This window comes from Mytilus galloprovincialis, chromosome 14, assembly GCF_965363235.1.
Source record: "Mytilus galloprovincialis chromosome 14, xbMytGall1.hap1.1, whole genome shotgun sequence".
Taxonomy (NCBI): Eukaryota; Metazoa; Mollusca; class Bivalvia; order Mytilida; family Mytilidae; genus Mytilus; species Mytilus galloprovincialis.
This window is the reverse complement of record NC_134851.1, coordinates 21,873,847-21,891,776: the sequence shown is the minus strand read 5'-3', so window position 1 is coordinate 21,891,776 and position 17,930 is coordinate 21,873,847. Positions and strand designations below refer to the sequence as shown.

The 17,930-nt window shown below is 31.7% G+C and overlaps 1 long non-coding RNA gene across 1 annotated transcript; it reads right to left on the bottom strand.

Moving 5' to 3' along the window:
• Nucleotides 1-9,153: 9,153 nt before the first annotated feature.
• LOC143059248 (uncharacterized) lies at nt 9,154-16,161 on the bottom strand. The gene is made up of 3 exons (XR_012973450.1): nt 16,081-16,161; nt 14,255-14,374; nt 9,154-9,248 (listed from the first exon to the last, which is right to left on the bottom strand). It is a non-coding gene; the product is annotated as an uncharacterized LOC143059248 (long non-coding RNA).
• Nucleotides 16,162-17,930: the final 1,769 nt, after the last annotated feature.

Sequence of the window (17,930 nt, the reverse complement as noted above, 5' to 3'; positions counted from 1 at the left end):
TCTCGCATAATTCGTTTATTGAATTTCAACATACTGAATTGAAAAACAAAATTGTAATTGCTACAGATAATGATTAACCGAATTAAAAACAATTACGCTTTCTGTTCTGTATTATAGTATTAAAATAAGTGGATCAATACATTTACAAAAATAAATTTATAATATCAACAGTATTTGATGTTTTCTTTATATGATGGAATGTGAAATTACCTTAAAAAGATATCCAATCTGAAGTTAAAGTCCGTGATGAAGTCCGGGCGGTTAGGTTTTCGGGTGACTCAGTAAAATCACTCTGTGTGTACATGATATCGCCAACAGATGGAACATTGCAGAGTTTCTGTGCATCCTTCCAGGTTACTGTGTAAAATTAACATGGGTTAAATACGCTGTATATGTAAAGCCTTTTGTATTGTTTTTACAACCACCGGGTTAATGCGACTGCCGATGGACGTTTCGTTCTCGAGGGTATCACCAGCCCAGTAAACAGCACTTAGGTGTTGACATGATTTTTTCGAGAGAGAAAAAAAAAGATTTTCTTATTCCAGGCATAGATAACCTGAGTCGTATTTTGGGTCCCCAATGCTCCTCAAATGTTTACTTGATGGCTTTGTAGCAATTTTGATCTGAGCGTCACTTATGAGTCGTATGTAGACGAAAGGCCAGTGTATCTGTTGTTTCGTTGTTTTTCTCTTATATTTGATGTGTTGCCCTCAGTTTTAGCTTGTAATCCAGATTTAATTTCTCTAAATGGATTTATTACTTTCGAACAGCGGTATACGACTGTTGCCTTTATGTATTGAAATTAGAATCCTGGTACCTTTGATAACTATTTTAATTACAGAATTGATTACAGCTGATTGCAGTATAAATATCACTGAATGTCCGTCAAACTTGATGTACTGCTTTTCTTTCCAACCCGCTTTTTTATACCTTGAAACGTAATTTTCACTTAATTGAGCCGACTGAGTATGTGTTAGATATAATCTAATTCTGATATTAAGCTATTCACATTTTCTGCATTGCTGATGGTGCCATTAGCATGATTACATATACGACACAAATATAAGACAACTATAAATCCTGCGCCAACGGACGAGGGTGCACGTGTACATGTAAATATCTATTATAAGTCAGTGTACGATTTTACGAATCTTAACGGTGAGCAAAACGAATATGGGATATGGTTACATGTAGCTATAAGAAGTCTTTGTACAAAAACTTGTATAACAATTGAGAGGCGGAAACTAACGGCGTTATTTATGTCAAATAGAAAAAAAAACATAAACCAAAATAAACAACTAATCTGAAGAAGGGATATAACAGCATAACATAACTATCTTCTTGAAGTTTGGATATTTCTCAAATGTAATCCAAATGTGTTCTTTTATCCGATATAAACACATTCAACATGTAAATTGAGATTACGACTCAAAATTCTTATTATTTGTTTGACCGTATTAATGTATGTGCTACCCAAAACCGCTTCGGAATTCTGGGAAATACACATGTTTTACTCCCTACTTTTAACTTATTAATTTGCAATAGTATATATATCTCAGAATCACCAAACCACTTTCCAAGCATAAATCATATGACAAAATCAAATGTTTAATTAGTCTCAAAGGCAAGTGCTGTCTATCAGATTCGGTTACGAAGACGAAGTGTTTGGGTTTTTCAAAGTCGTTTTGAAAAGACCCCTAAGGCTTGTGTTTATGTAGTTTATTAAATATAGACACTAAGTAAAACTTTGAATCTTGAATCTTAAGTCTTGAATCTTTTAATTGAAAGTAAGGTATTCTCCAAACTCTATTTCATTAAGTTTGTATACAATAGATATGAAAAGATGTGGTATGAGTGCCAATGAGACGATTCTTCATTCGAGTCACAATTAATAAAAGTAAACCATTATAATAACCATTGTAATAACATAAGCAACATGAAGGGTGTTATATGTGGAGCAGGATCTGCTTACCCTTCCGGAGGACCTCAAATCACCCCAAGTTTTTGATAAAATTATAATCCTGGTACTTTTGATAACTATTTGGTAGGGTTCTCGTTGCTTAGTCTTTAGTTTTTTATGTTGTGTCTTTTGTACTATTATTTGTCTGTTTGTCTTTTTATTTTTAGCCATGGCGTTGTCAGTTTATTTTCTATCGATGAGTTTGACTATCCATCTGGTATAAAGTACGGTCTTCAACATGAAACATTGGCTCACACTGAACAGAAGCTAGAAAGGGCTCCAAAAAAAACACGTGTAAAACCATTTAAACGGGAAAACCAACGGTCTTATCTTCATTAAAAAGCATACACTTATTACCACTTTTTTTTCAAGAAATCAATTATCAATTATGCATACTACATTAGAAATATAAAGGAAGAGACAATTTACTAACCTGTTGATGAATTCAGAAAGTAATTTGCAAATACCAAATCAGCATTCAAGAGAATAATCATTTGTAATGCAAACCGCCACATTTTGTCATTGTATAACGCTGGGGAAATGATTGTAAAAACAATATTTCCTGTAAAGTAACGGATATAGATACTAGATAGTTCGATTTTGCATCATTTGAAATAAAATAATGCAGCTAACAAAACAATAACTTTACTCTTCCGTTTTATTTGGAAATAGTATTTGCGTTGTTGTCAAACAAACAAAAATGTTGTTTTTCCTTTCATCAATATTTGTTGATAGAATCTCTCTTTTTTACGTGTTAGCCTCAATGTCTATGTACTTGCCAATTATTATACATTAAGCACAAAACAAAAATGTTTACACCTGTAATGCTTTGTTTCGAGAAAAAAGTACGAAAGCGTTAGTTTGAAAAGGGAAATCGAAAGTCAAAATTATGTTTCGGTAACATGAAAAGCCACGTGCACAGGGGACATCAATATGCAAATAAACAAATTGAAAAGAGCGACAATACCTTGCAGAAAGAACAGAAAACGGGGGATTTCAGGTAGTACCGTTTGGTTAAAGGATAATTGTTTCTTGCAAGACAACCGCCGAGTCAAGATAAATTTTGGTGACGAGGAAGAAAAAAAAGGTCCTGCGTTATACTCTCATACGGAAAAATTGTGAATATATATTTTTCCATGTATAGGATGAATATGATCGATTTATTGGTTCATGGGTATTTCATGACGAGGAATTTAGATATTATAACTATATCAATTGCATTTTATAAAAAAAAAAAATCATAAATTTCTTTAAATTCTTTAAGTTGGAAACAACACATTCACTAATAACGACATCACTTTCTTCCTTCCCTGCATTAAGAATAAACATCCTGATTATTCATTTATAGACACTTAAAGCATGTAAAGTATTCACCGAAATATTTAAAGTAGTGCATGTAGTACTAGTGCACGCAAAAATCATGATACGCATATATGATATATATATATATATATGTAATTGTTAATGTATAATTGTTTCTTGTTGTAGCAGCATACGTGTGCCGAAGTTGAATAAATTATCTTGTATTGTCTTGTCATACACTGTCTTCATGTACAAATACAATGTACACTACCAGTTGAAACCAATCGATGGTGAACGAATTTGTTTGAGTATGAACTAAAATATCAACAACAAGCATACATAAAACTGATTTATAGGTTTAAACGAAAAATATTTACAGGTGAAATATGTTTTTCCAACAATAAAATAAAATATTCCATAAAATATATGTTTAATACGTTCCACGCTGCGTTGTATACATTGGAAACATAGACAAGTTGAAGGGGTCGACATAAATATTTAAATATAGTTCCGGCTCTACATCTTAAATATTCATGGTAAAAGTGATATCGGGTCAGCGACTGTATGTCACATAGAAGTATACAATCAACGCATTTGAATGCTGAAAATTAAAAGAACGAGTGCAATATAAAACGAAATATGGTTTCTACAATTAAAAATTAAAAAAAACATTCCTACAAACAATCCAATCCAATACAGCAGTTCCCAATTACAACAGGAAATGAGTATTCAATTGAAAAAATTTTGTTCTTAACAATGAAGAATGTACAATGAATGTTGTCCGAAACTGTGAAGATACTTTTATAATCTAAAAAAAAAAACTTAAAACAAAAATGAAAAACCAACTTAGCAGTCTCATACTATGAATAAAACAACTATAGATATAAACCACAAATGAAAAATGTTGTCATACAGAAAATGACTTTATCAAAAACATTGAATAATTTGTTACATAAACAAGTAAAACAGTAGCTTTGTTTTAAATCAATGAATTTTCTCTTAGGGATTTCAATATATCTAATAACATAACCAACTAGGTGCATACGTAAGTTGCATTATTCCCAGTAAAGAAGGTTTTCCGTGCGTGTAGGGAGAATATCGCATATGTATTGTTTCGATGCGTTCATTAAAACATCTAATAGATGTAAAATGTGCAACACTAATGTTGATACTAAGCTATTTAATTACGATTATATTATAATTTATAGCATTTTTCTTTTTGGCACCTAAGAAAAACACAGCACTTCACATTTTACAAAGTACATAAACTCTTACTTAAATGTTGTTTATATTTGAACAATATGTTTTAAAGTTGGTATTTTCTTAAATATTCATTGCTGAAAACAACTTTTACCGCATGAAATGTCGGCATATTTACACTATATTAAACAATATCACTTTTTCATATTACAAACGTTTTTATCGATTCGCTTCTTCCATAGACTGTGTACTTTATTTTGTCTATCATGCTATTGTTTAAGTTGAGATAATGTTTAAAGAAGCCAACATGTAGGATATGGTAAATAAAGTATGTTCACAAAACATTACACACTTGATGACAATAGACAATATTGTAGTTTTTGCTTTTCTCACCTATTTGACGTTCTAAACATTTTTTAAGTAATAAATTAATGGACATGTCTTCAGCCCGCGGCCTATACCCTTACCAATAGAGTGGACTGTTATCGGCTTATATCCTCTTTTAATGTTATTTAATTTCTGAACAGTGTTTTGAAATTGACCTCTGAACCGATATTCTTTCGTTGAAAAGCATATCTTTTTTTTTTATATGACAATACATTATGTGTTTTCTGTAAGGGATATAAGCCGATAACAGTCCATTTTGTAAAATATTGGACAGCTCTAAGGCCGCAGGCCGAATGGACTGTTAGAGGTTTATATCTTACTTAAAACTTTTAACTCGGCGAAAAGGGTAAATCAAAAGAAAAAGCAAGAAAAGATTTATTTATTAAAGTAAAGTAACAATTTGCATTTTTAGATACTGACTTCATCAGCACAAATATTGGCTCGTCCACGCGGACTCGTTGATATATTTGTTGATAAATTCAGATTAAAAAAATCAAAATGCCTTTTTCTATGTATCTTACTTTCTCCCTTCATAGTATAACTGTGTAATCATTGCGCAAGTGAAAGGAACTGTCACATTTACAACCTGTTATATGCACTTTTCGCGGATCTATTGTATTATGTTTTACTTCCTTTCAAGTCTATAACATGGGTCTAACATTTTCATTCACTTGGTTTTATTTTCTTTAAAATGTTTTACAGACATAAAATATTTATAATTATACAGTATATGCACATTAAAGTTACTATACGTAGAACACACAACTTTTGAGAGAAATGTTAACATACAAAACAAAATTACAGTTATTAGAAATTATATACAAACAAATATCTGTAATATATTTTTTAAGTGTGTGTATTCATTTTGAAACTTCAAGTAGTCAAATTTTCAGTTTAGTCTGCGATTGTATGATAATCACCGCTTGTCTCTAGCATTCCCGAAGGAATAAGATATCCTGATGTATCAATGTGTTGTATTTGCTCTATATTCTGTATGATAGGTGGTTTACCTCCTGAAGCAGAGATTTCTGATAATGGGGTCACCTCATAGTATTGCCCTGTAATTGATTCTGTCATGTGATGTGGTATTTCGTTGTAATTATTTTCATCTCGTCTGGCTGTCAAAGATGTGAAGGCAGCTTTTACCAATTTTCTTCTTTGGGTATAAATACTGAAAAAATAAATAATGACAACACGGTGGCTACATTACTTGTAAATGTTGAAACACTCTGCAATTATTTCATCCCTGAATATTTTCATAGGATTTGTTAGGTACTGGACGGTTTCAACAATACAATTAGCTAAGTTTCTGAGAGAAAAAAAAACAGGTACATTCTAGTAGATACTTTTTAGATGAAACGAATGAGCATTCAAAGTAAAACGCACGATTTTAAAAATTAATAACCGACCTATAACCATGTATCAATTCCCACCACTTCCATGTTTATTCATTTTAACAACCTGCAATCAAGCAACCAAATAAGATCATCAAAGCAAATAAGTATATTAAAACGATATACTATGAGCAACATGTGGATCAAACTTTTAGCGATATCGAAGTAAGTTTGTATTCTTTCGTATTAAATACTTGCTGTGACTTTGAAATGCAGCCTTATAAGCGCAATTTCCTACATTTCGATTTATCAAAATATGTATTTATATGTATTCAGTCATGCATTGATACAGTTTATTGTACAATATAGGAACAACAAAATACAAAAATGTATGAAAGATTGAAACCTTAGTGTACATTTTTGAGAAATAATAAAAACGTTAATTTGAAAGTATATAAAAAACAACTTAACAGCAAACCAAAATGACCACGCTTGGAACAATGTGAAATTAATGGACAGGTACTGACCTTTGTAAATTTTATTTTGATTATAGAAACCTGTTTGTACTTAAAGTCGTAAACTTTTATGCATACGTTTTTTTATAACTAAATGGATAGTTTTTAATATAAAACTTGTGAACATATACTTTTTTTTTATTATTATTTCTTATTTGACCCAATAATTACTGCAAATTTAAAAGTTATCATACATATTCCTAAGTTACTGACAACTTGACTAAGGTACAAGGTATTCAGAAAACAAAACAAATTTGACATTGAAGTAACCATGGCAATGAATTATGACTTAATTTGCATATTATGTAAAATTTCGTGATTTTCCTTGTTTTTCATAAAATTTTAAGTTTATTTTAGATTCAAAAAGTATGTGCGCACCCAAGAAACAATTTAATATTTGATGATATTATGGCAACAGTTACAATAAATCTATAAAACTATTTTCTTGGCTGCGCACAATGTTTCCACAAACAGAAATTATGTGCCAATTTAAACAGTTATCCAACATTTCATTTTCTTGGACCAAATAGGCCTGAATACCTAGAATAATGTCCTTTCTTAAATTGTTTGCTTCCAGTAAACAATTCCCAGATACATATTATATATAAATGCATTGGTTCAACCAGTCACTCGTTTCATATTACTTTAACAAGCATACATATCCTAGTATATCTACTGTAGCAGGATTCGAATACCCTTTTGATACCTATACATTTCGTAATTTTTAACGTGTCGTTGGAAGAAATTATCTTATGCAACTTGCACCAATCACTGCTTTATCATAGAGACCCGTTTGTACTGATGGAGAAAGCGAAGTGAACAACCAACAATCAACAGGAAAACCAGTTAAGACCTTGCTTCGAGTTAGATTTAAAAGAGGGACGATAGATACCAAAGGGATAGTCAAACTCATAAATCTAAAATAAACTGACAACGCCATGGCTAAAAATTAAAAAGACAAACAGACAAACAACAGTACACATGACACAACATAGAAAACTAAAGAATAAACAACACGAACTCCACCAACAACTAGGGGTGATCTCAGGTGCTCCGGAAGGGTAGCAGATCCTGCTACACATATGGCACCCGTTAAACTAACAACCTTATCCTCAAGTACCTGACATCCCTTCTTGTCTTCCCTAATTTGTTAATTTTGTTTACAAAACATTGCAGAAATAGTATAACCCTATTCATTTAAAATAAAAACACTATTCTATATAAATATAAAAATGGACACCCTTACATTTTGCCTAAACGGCCTATTTGATATAAGATGATAGTTATCAAAAGTACCAGGATTATAATTTTATACGCCAGACGCGCGTTTCGTCTACATAAGACTCATCAGTGACGCTCAGATCAAAACAGTTAAAAAAGCCAAATAAATACAAAGTTGAAGAGCATTGAGGACCCAAAATTCCAAAAAGTTGTGCCAAATACGGCTAAGGTAATCTACACCTGGGGTAAAAAAATCCTTAGTTTTTCGAAAAATTCAAAGTTTTGTAAACAGAAAATTTATAAAAATGACCATATAATTGATGTTCATGTCAACACCGAAGTGCTGACAACTGGGCTGGTGATACCCTCGGGGACTAAACGTCCATCAGCAGTGGCATCGACCCAGTGGTGTAAATAGTTATCAAAAGTACCAGTATTATAATTTTATACGCCAACAGCTCGTTAATGTAGTTTTAAAATAGTTACTTATAAACTTACATGCCTAAGAGAAAAATAATGATAGTTACAAAGGTAATAGCGCCTCCAGCAGTAATTTTGATACACAAATAATCTGCAATGATACATATTCAAATTGTAAACCATACATCAGGTTATAATTAATAAACAACACATATCTCATACAGGACTATTATTGGCACGATATAATGGTGTTAACTGAAGAGTTTATGCTTGTAGGTTGTCTGATACAGAGCAAAATGTCCGTTCCCTTTATCAAATACATTATTTTTACCAGTGCCGTGGTCACAACTTTTTACTGATAGTTGTTATCCACGCGTTTGAGGAATTTGAGCTTTTGATTTTGCCATTTGTTGAGGTACTTTCCTGCTAGATTTTTCCTTTGAGTTCGATGTTTTAATTATTTCATTTTTTAGATAAATTGTTTATTTGATCCAGTCCTATATAATGATGAACTATTAATACCTGGGCGTTAATCAAGCTAATAATAATTATTCAATCTGCAATATATAAGTCACCTGATTTAAGAACAAAACATTGAACGAAAAAAAAGATAATATACAGCAATAAAAGACAACAACTGAATCATGTAAGAATTTTAAGACTCTTTATAAGATCCTTTTATCCTATAATGGTTGAAGAGCGATATGTTTCGGGTTTTTCGTTGCGTTTCTTGTATATCCAGTATGCTGTACATTGTTTATTTTACAAATACATTATTCTTATTACCAGGTGTTTGTATATCAGTACTGTTTGTAAACGCAGGCTTCATTGTTCTGTCAAAGTGTGATTCTGTTGAGTATAAAGAAAAGCGAATACTTCGATGTCTAGATACTGGCGTGCTTACATGTCCTGCAAACATAAAACAAGAGCCGAAATAAGTTACTAAGTCTGCCATAATGTAAAACAATGTATTTTAATTTAAGGTTACCTAACGCATTTTATTTTCCATTCTATGATGTTTAGCTGTGTCTAAGAATAATAAAATGTAATCAATCGATATGAAATACGTCATATTAAACCATACATTTGTATTCGCAAACAATGACGTCATTGTTTTTCTGAGAATTTTAATTGAAAAAAACTGATACGTCGTCGATCAACAAATGGGAAATTCATAACAATTAATTAATTTATACAATAAAACAAAATGTGTAATGTTTAATATGTTATCGTTAACAGGTAACACGAGGGTTCACACTTTGAACGAACCTATATTGAAAGTATTTTCACCAACGGTTATTTTAGTACGGTGACCAGACCCAACTTTTTTAAGATTTAATCGTCAAAGATACTATATAGCTATATTATATATCATTGGATTCGGGAAAATGGGTACTTTTGAAATATCGATGTCGTCAAAAAATATGTGGTAACAGTTTTGCATAAAATAAGGTCAAAGATCAAATTCTGTTTTTATTTGTTTTCTTCCATACTTTCAAAATTTGAAGATATATACAACAATTTAAGTTAAATTTTAGAAACAGACATTTCTTCAAATCAATTAACAATGAATTATCTTGTAAGTGTAAAAGAAAAATAATTAGGAAATCGATTTATTCTGGAAATTGGCGTTTTTCAAACGCTTGATCTATTATACACATATTATGTTAAAGTTACAGTAGTTACCTTGCCGGCTGCCATTCAACCTCAGCAATAAAGGATAAATATTATTATTTTACCCAAAGCCTACTATCATGATTGAAGGCGTGTTTTGCATAAGCTCATTCATGTAATTCTTTAAATCTAAAACGCACTCAATACCTCGAAAACAGTTACAATTCAAAACTCAAATCAAACAGATCCACACAATTATGCCAGGAGTATCTTCTGATTCATCTGACAAGGAACATGATTTAAAATATCTACATAATTATGACCGTTTACAGAAGCAAAGCTCCGGACATGTAAAATGTTGTTGCGAACAAACAAATGACTTTTTGTATGGAGATTTTCACTTCAATGAAAACACAAGATCCTGCAAGAATTCTGCTGACATATGCCCTTTGAAATACACGGGGTGTAATGAATCATTTAACTCTCACCAACCGTATTCTAAAATTGACGGATAGGGGGTTTAGCAATGTGTAATGCGGTCAAAATGTTTAGTTTGAATCGAAGTAAGTAAAACATGCTGCCTCAGTGTCGCCTCACGGGGAGGTAATCTGACTAAACTTACATATTTTCTGGTGGCAAGCTTGATGCGCATTTGATAATTTATTATCATAATTGGATGGTTTCAAAGAGATTTTTCAAATCATAAAGCTTTGGAATTAACTTTCATGCTCAAACAAGGGCTTCATCTTTGTCAATATTACAGAGACTCTAAAAACCTATGAAATAGTCGTGCGTGTCCTTCAAAGTCTTGTAGACAGTTTGCTTACCTACTCCAAACAGAGACGAAGTTGTGTCGCATCCGGTAAGTGCATGTACAGAAGGCAATAGTTTACAAATTGTTGGCGAAAGACAGACAAATATACATGTAGTTAGTGAATGGTTGAAAATCTTCGCTCATCCTTTACACTGGTTATGTTCCCCATCTTTACCCACAACTCGCTTGTAAGTCTCATATATTTATAGTAGTGAACACACAGAACAATCACATTTGTATAAGAGGTCCGTATGATTGTTCTTCCGCTATTTCCCATTTCTCTAAACTTCGTGTCTAAGTTTAAGGCATAAACTTTCGGCCTCCTCTTGATCATGAGTGCTAGACAAGTTAAGAAAATAAACTCATCATAAATTTAGTATATACGCCAGACGCGCGTTTCGTCTACAAAAGACTTATCAGTGACGCTCGAATCCAAAAAAGTTAAAAAGGCCAAATAAAGTACGAAGTTGAAGAGCATTGAGGACCAAAATTCCTAAAAGTTTTACCAAATACAGCTAAGGTAATCTATGCCTGAGGTAGAAAAGCATTAGTATTTCAAAAAATTCAAAACTTTTTAAACAATAAATTTATAAATATAACCATATCAATGACAATTCATGTCAAAACAAACAGTGCTGACTACTAGGCTTGTGATATCCTCGGGAAATAAATCTCCACCAGCAGTGGCATCGACTCAGTAAATTGCTGTAACAGTTTTGGTATAAATAACTTTAACAATGTTGGGATTTACACAACGTTCTGGCAATGTAAAACTCACATGAGGTGGAATCATAGGGTATTTGTCAAAGTTTTTTTCAGCGTTTCCTTTCGACAGACTATATAGAGTTGTTCACGTCGTAGCGGTCAAAAAACAACTGCAACATCTGCTTTTGTGTGCGTTGTAGAAATTCATTGGGACATGTTTTTTTTAAATCGCTGCAAGGTCACCGAATGTTTTACCTTTCTTAACATCAATACATGATCTCTTATGTAAGTTGTGATTGATGGTACAAAGGGAGGTAGGGAAAATACACAAGTGATATAAGATTGTAATTGCTTCACAAAATCAGACTTGCATGACTTTCTCATGGTGCCGTCATCTTGAAAAAGAAAATTTGGAATGGAACATGCAGGGTGAGTTAGCACATGTTCTATGGTAACATCATCTCTACCTTTTGTCAAAATTAGTGCACGTCTAAATACAAGTTATGGATTTATGAGACCTAAAAGTATTTCCCCCAAATTTAAATTTAAGGTTTGTTTTTGTTGTCATGTTAGCAAACGTTTTTAGTTTTGCCTTTGATATTGAACTATAAAACTCCGTACTGATCTAAAGAAAGAGCACACATGATGAAATGTTTAGACATGTTCAAGCCTTCCTCGACAGCGGTGAGCAAAGAATCTCGAATAACTCTTGTAGCATGCATTCTAGAAGAGATATTGATATGACATGGAGGATGGGATTCCACAACAAAGGGATCAGATCAGTCATGGTTCTTACAGATGGTCCACAATGGCAATAACATGTTCTTCATCTCTTTTCATTGCTGTTAATTTTGTTTCCTCTTGTGAATTGGCATCATTTCTAGCCCCTTTTAGCGTTACACAACTAAGGGATTCTAGGAAATGTCTTGAAAAGGTCCATCTAACAAGCGCAGATTTTTGATTTGTAATGCCTACAGTGCCACCTGATCCCCTTGAGGCTTTTATAACGTCTTTTCTGTTGCCATGTCGGTCCATGTACCGTTAAGATGTCCAGATTTATGTCTTAAGGCAAAGTAGCCATCTACAAAAGGTGATCGAATATTCTCAGAAAAGTTGAAGCAGATCGAGTATGTAAACCTTCAGTAATTGGTACGGTTGGTAACAAAAAAATAAGGTAACATTTGAGATGACGATCTGAAGGAAGTGACCAATTTCCATCTCGTTCTGCTCTATCATTTGACAGCAAAATGTCTTCTGCTTCAAGGAACATATCCCAGTATTTGAATGTATGTGATACAGCATTTCCCCATTACTTATATGTCTCTATAAGAGGCTGTATATATATGAGCTTCGAATAGCTCCGTCATATGAGTGTAAGGACTTGTGTCTTGCTTGAATTGCTAAAATAATGCTTCTGAGATAAATGAATTTGATATTATTGATTAAAAAGGGGATGAAATATCATATAAATGTTAATTATATAACATTTTGCGTTAAAAAAAATGATAAAATTGAATTGAAACGTACTCTATTAAATGCAAAATATTCGTAGTGTTATCTTTTCCATAGACTCTTTAAAAACGGGTTAATTTTGCTAAACGGTATTTGAAATCGTTAAAATAAGATGTAACAACAATGTTTATAATAACTGAAACTATATCACGGATGCTATTTTACAATGTAGACCTCAAAACTTTTCTAAGTCGATTTTTCGTTGAAGTAAACTAACGTACTTCAAAGTTTATTTTACGAAAATTGCACCGTACGATTTTTTGACGACAAGTCAAAATGTTGAGTTTAACCTTTGAACTATCAATACTGTGATTTTTAGCTGTATAGTCCGAATGACAATTAAACTCCTTAACTTAGCGACTTTTTCTGACTTGGTCACCGTACTATTTATGATTTAAACAAAAAAAAAATTCGGTGTTTATTTTGTAGATGTTTTCTTATTTACTATAAAGTTCCACCAATTTAATTTCGAATTCATACTGAATCATAAAAAAAGGTTTTTAACCGACCTCCAAACAATCCGTGATTCTTTTATGAAGAGTACCTACTTTGCGTTGATTTTATGTGTTAATTTCCATCCCTAAAAATCGAGTCACTGATGTTTTGTTTTATTTTTCCAAGTGTTTAGAACCATTGGATACGGTTTCATGCTTACTGTTCACTTTTTCAATCAATGGATGGCTTTAACATATTTTAATTGCTCATTTTTAAAAGTTTACTTTGTCGCATAGTACGTTTCCGCTGCTATTTTTGCTACACAGTTGCAATCAGGGAACCGTGGCGATATTTTGTAACGCGCACATTTTAGAGAAAATCAATTTGTTACAAACGATATGTTTTTCAATAAACGTTCTAGTTTGAAGGTTTTATAACGAAGGAATTATTTGCAATATGGAAGTTGGTCATGATTCGTTTAATAACTTAAAAACTGTTAGACGGGTGCTTTTAATAATTTTAATAGTAAAAAACAGAGATATGATGTCGGAACAAACTGACAGCACCATGCAAAATCAAAACATTTAACATAAATTAGTCTCTTGTATTTTAATTAGAACACGTTTCTGAAAACGTTCGACTCCTGAATTGATAGTTTTTTTTAAAACCGGACAATTGAGTAAAATACTAACTTCATTGTGCCAGAGAATAAATATATAATATATGTTCAGTGTCATAGTAATAAAATTAGAGACACAAAACTAACTTTGTTAAATATCTTGATTAAATTATTGTTTCAATAGCATTCGCATTTGAATTTTTTTCATATACTTACTTGAGTAGCTTTGGTCAACGCATACAACAGGCAAGTTTTCTGAGCATGATCTGTACTCGTAGGTCAGCGATGGGAAATTATTGGTCCTTAAGATCGCAACACACTGTTCATTTGCCTTTTCTAAATGTGAACAACTTAAAACGTCAAAGTCGTAGATAAAACAAATACTGTCAATTCAAAAGTTATTGCGTGCATTTATTATTGCGATTTTTCAAAAATGAACAAGAATGCGAGTTCAGTTTTTGCGAATTAAGCAAAATTTACATACAGATCTATGGTTTAGTTATCAAAATGCGAGTTCTAATAATTGCGATACTCACTGAGTCGCATTATTTGAACTAATAAAAACCTTGCAGAAATTTCTGAATTTACTACAATGTAGAATTTGTATACTAAAATTTAAAATATAACAATAATACCGAACTTCAAGAAACTGTTCTTTACAAATTTGATTTTGGTTCAAACACATACACACACGCATCATACAAACGCCTCTAAAAAGACTGGACTAGGATTATATTCCAGCCTATTAATTTCAGGAAATAAAAATAGCTATATTCGAAAAAGATTTCAAAAATACAAAACCAAAGGACTGTTTTAATAAATTACAGACCTTTAGTTTTGTGCAAATAGCAAATGACGTGATTCACTTTCCCTAACTTATGGTTCACCTTTGAACATACTTAGCATTTCTAATGAAACTTTTGATGTGATAATATATATCATATCTCAATAGATGCATTTAAACTTTTGTCCAAAAACTGTATTTAATTAATTGAAATGTGTTAAAGATAGCAATCATGTTATCCCAATTCAGTGACCCGTGACATTCTGTATTAGCATGCTATCTATCTTATCTACGCTAAGTGACACACACGATATATTTAAACAGCATTAATTTTTTCAAGGTCCATGCTGACATAAATTCTATTAGTTTGCAGTTTAAAAGTTTAGCTTAAAATTCTCGAATCCACATTATCGTCTTTGTAGAATTTCGAAACCAAATTGTATTGTCATTTTATTTACCAATTAAAAGGATGATTAAATATCATTTGAACACTAGTACTGTCTCTCTGATGTCCAAAATCTGGGAAAATAAACAAAAAAGTAATAATGCTGTTCAAGGCTACACTTAATGAATTTGAAGGCTTTTGATAAAACAATTGCAAATCGACATGTTTCTTCCATATTTTGCATCAAAGAACTTTATCATATGAATAAGTTTGTTAGAGGCAATACACATTTTAATTCCAAAAGCATTTTAATTCGGTATTAGATCGTCTTTCTTATATAAATATACTTTTTTTTTTAAATCAGAGTTTGCCGAAATGTGTTAGCATTGCAGTTTTGGCTATTATCTAGCGTTCATATTACGTTTTCTGCCTATACTAGAAGTCAGTCTTTCTGTATTTTGTTTTCACCTTCAAATACACCCATTGGCTATAATTTGGTGTATTCAAGTAAAGATCAAAAGACATGTTGAAAATTTCCCTGGTGTTAAACATATTCAGCAGAAATTTGCCCACTGCATCTAAGAGTATAAATTCATAATATCATTCCCTACTATCCCTCCCTTCACTGTGGGTTTACCGCAAAATTCACGGCAGTCAATATTTATGTGCATCATTACGTACTGGTACCATTCCTCGGTTATGCCTCTATGAGATTAATCATAGAGATCATATCTGGTAAGGAAACAAAACAAAATATAGATGAATATCTATTTCTCCCGAAAAAAGTCTATGTTTGTGAAACAGCTGTAATTACAAAGTGCAATCTATAACTATTGACTTTGTAAAACATCAATACTTTGCATATGACCTTACCATCTTCATACTTAAAGTAACTTAGCCAATGGTCCGGATCGTCACTATCTTTTTTCAAAAGTGATCCATTTACTATACAATTGTTAATAGCATTAGTCCATGTACCGAATCCATTTAATCCTACAATAAAAAATGTTTTAATAAACACACAAATAAGAGATACATTTAATATGAGGCAGGCGTTACGTACTTTTCAAAGGCAAAGAATTTTCGGCCTTTTAGTCATGATGTAATGTTCAATGTAAAATAAACGGTTTGGAGATTTCAAATTCCGATAAACTGGTGGTCAAACGTATATTTATTAGTAATAAGTTACGTGCTTTTTTCGCTTTGTAAACAACACTCCGATACAATTCTTATTACAGCTTTACTCTACGCAGACTCAGAGATATACATGCTAATTGTTGTTACAATATACCTCAAACGTAAAACCACATGTATTGGAACCTATTTTCAAACGCTATGGTGAATTTATTATTTTAAAAATTGCAATTAAAAAAGATTTTAAAACTTTTATTCTTATATTGATGCAAAAGGTATTACTTCACAAGATCTCGATGGAATCTACCAAATCAAATTCTGCGAAAGTCCATTCATGCTATTGGTGAATTATATTAAAACATGACGTCATCAATTAAAAATTGATTTTTCAGGTACATCTAAAGGTGTGGTTTTATTCTATATTATTTTTGCATTATTCGCATATTTACTGATGTCAACAAGACAACATGGCGGCTCAATAGTTACGAAATGTCAACTTTTTTTTTACAGATTTATAAGAATGTTTTATCTTTATCTAACATGGAATAAATAAAGCAAAATCAGTCACTTACACAACATACCCACTCTTGCTTGTTGTAAATTTACACATGGCATGCAACGCTCAGAATACACTTCGAATATCGGCCCTGGACATGTGTAAATTTCCAATAAAATCTATCGCTTTCATAAATTATTTCTTAAGTGGATACGATACAGTTTTGATCCCATGATAAAATTTTGATAAAAAGTTGCATTAAGACTATTTTTTACCTGATAAAAACAATATGTAATTAAATTATCCCTTCAAGTTCTACCTTTTTAATAAAAAAAAAAGTCGAAATTACAGATATATGCTTAAAATTCGGAAGCATTTTTCCTTTCGACAGAAATACATTATGATAACTTGTTGGTTTATATAAGATAAATACAAGCTGTTTTTTGATAAATTATTTGTTTCTGTTTTTGATAAATATCCTATAAATCCGTGCATTTTATTTTTACAATAACTCAAAATGACATATGTATCGAATGTTCACGAATGTAGAAAAAAGGGCATACTTTGCTGTATATTTATTGAATTTAAAAAAAAAACTATTGCCTTGTTGACTTTTTCCAGAAATTTGGTACAAATAATCTTCATACGTAATTTGAACAAATAATATTTTAAGAAAGGGGGGTCCAGGAACTCGTTTTCAGGTTAGATCAGTTTGAAAGGTACAAATGTAAAAAAAAAAAAAAAAAACAGTCGATAAAGCACCTTCTCACGATAAGTTAAAGTTTGACGTCACGAAAGTAACATGTAAGTTAGCAACGTCATTACCTGCAAGGGAACTGTATCATATGCCTTAGCTCTTTGATCTTTTAGAATACCCGCCTGATCTGTAATTTTACCGACTGTGTTCTATTCTCGATAGTCACATTATGACAAAGATAATTACATGACAGATGTTAATTTGTATGCATGACAGTAACCATGTCGAAGCTTTCAGTTTAGCTTCTTTTTTACTTGATGTAATTCCTTGTTTGTTATAATTTATTATTTTTTAAATGATTTATATGAGATTTTAACATCGGTCATGTCATCAAGC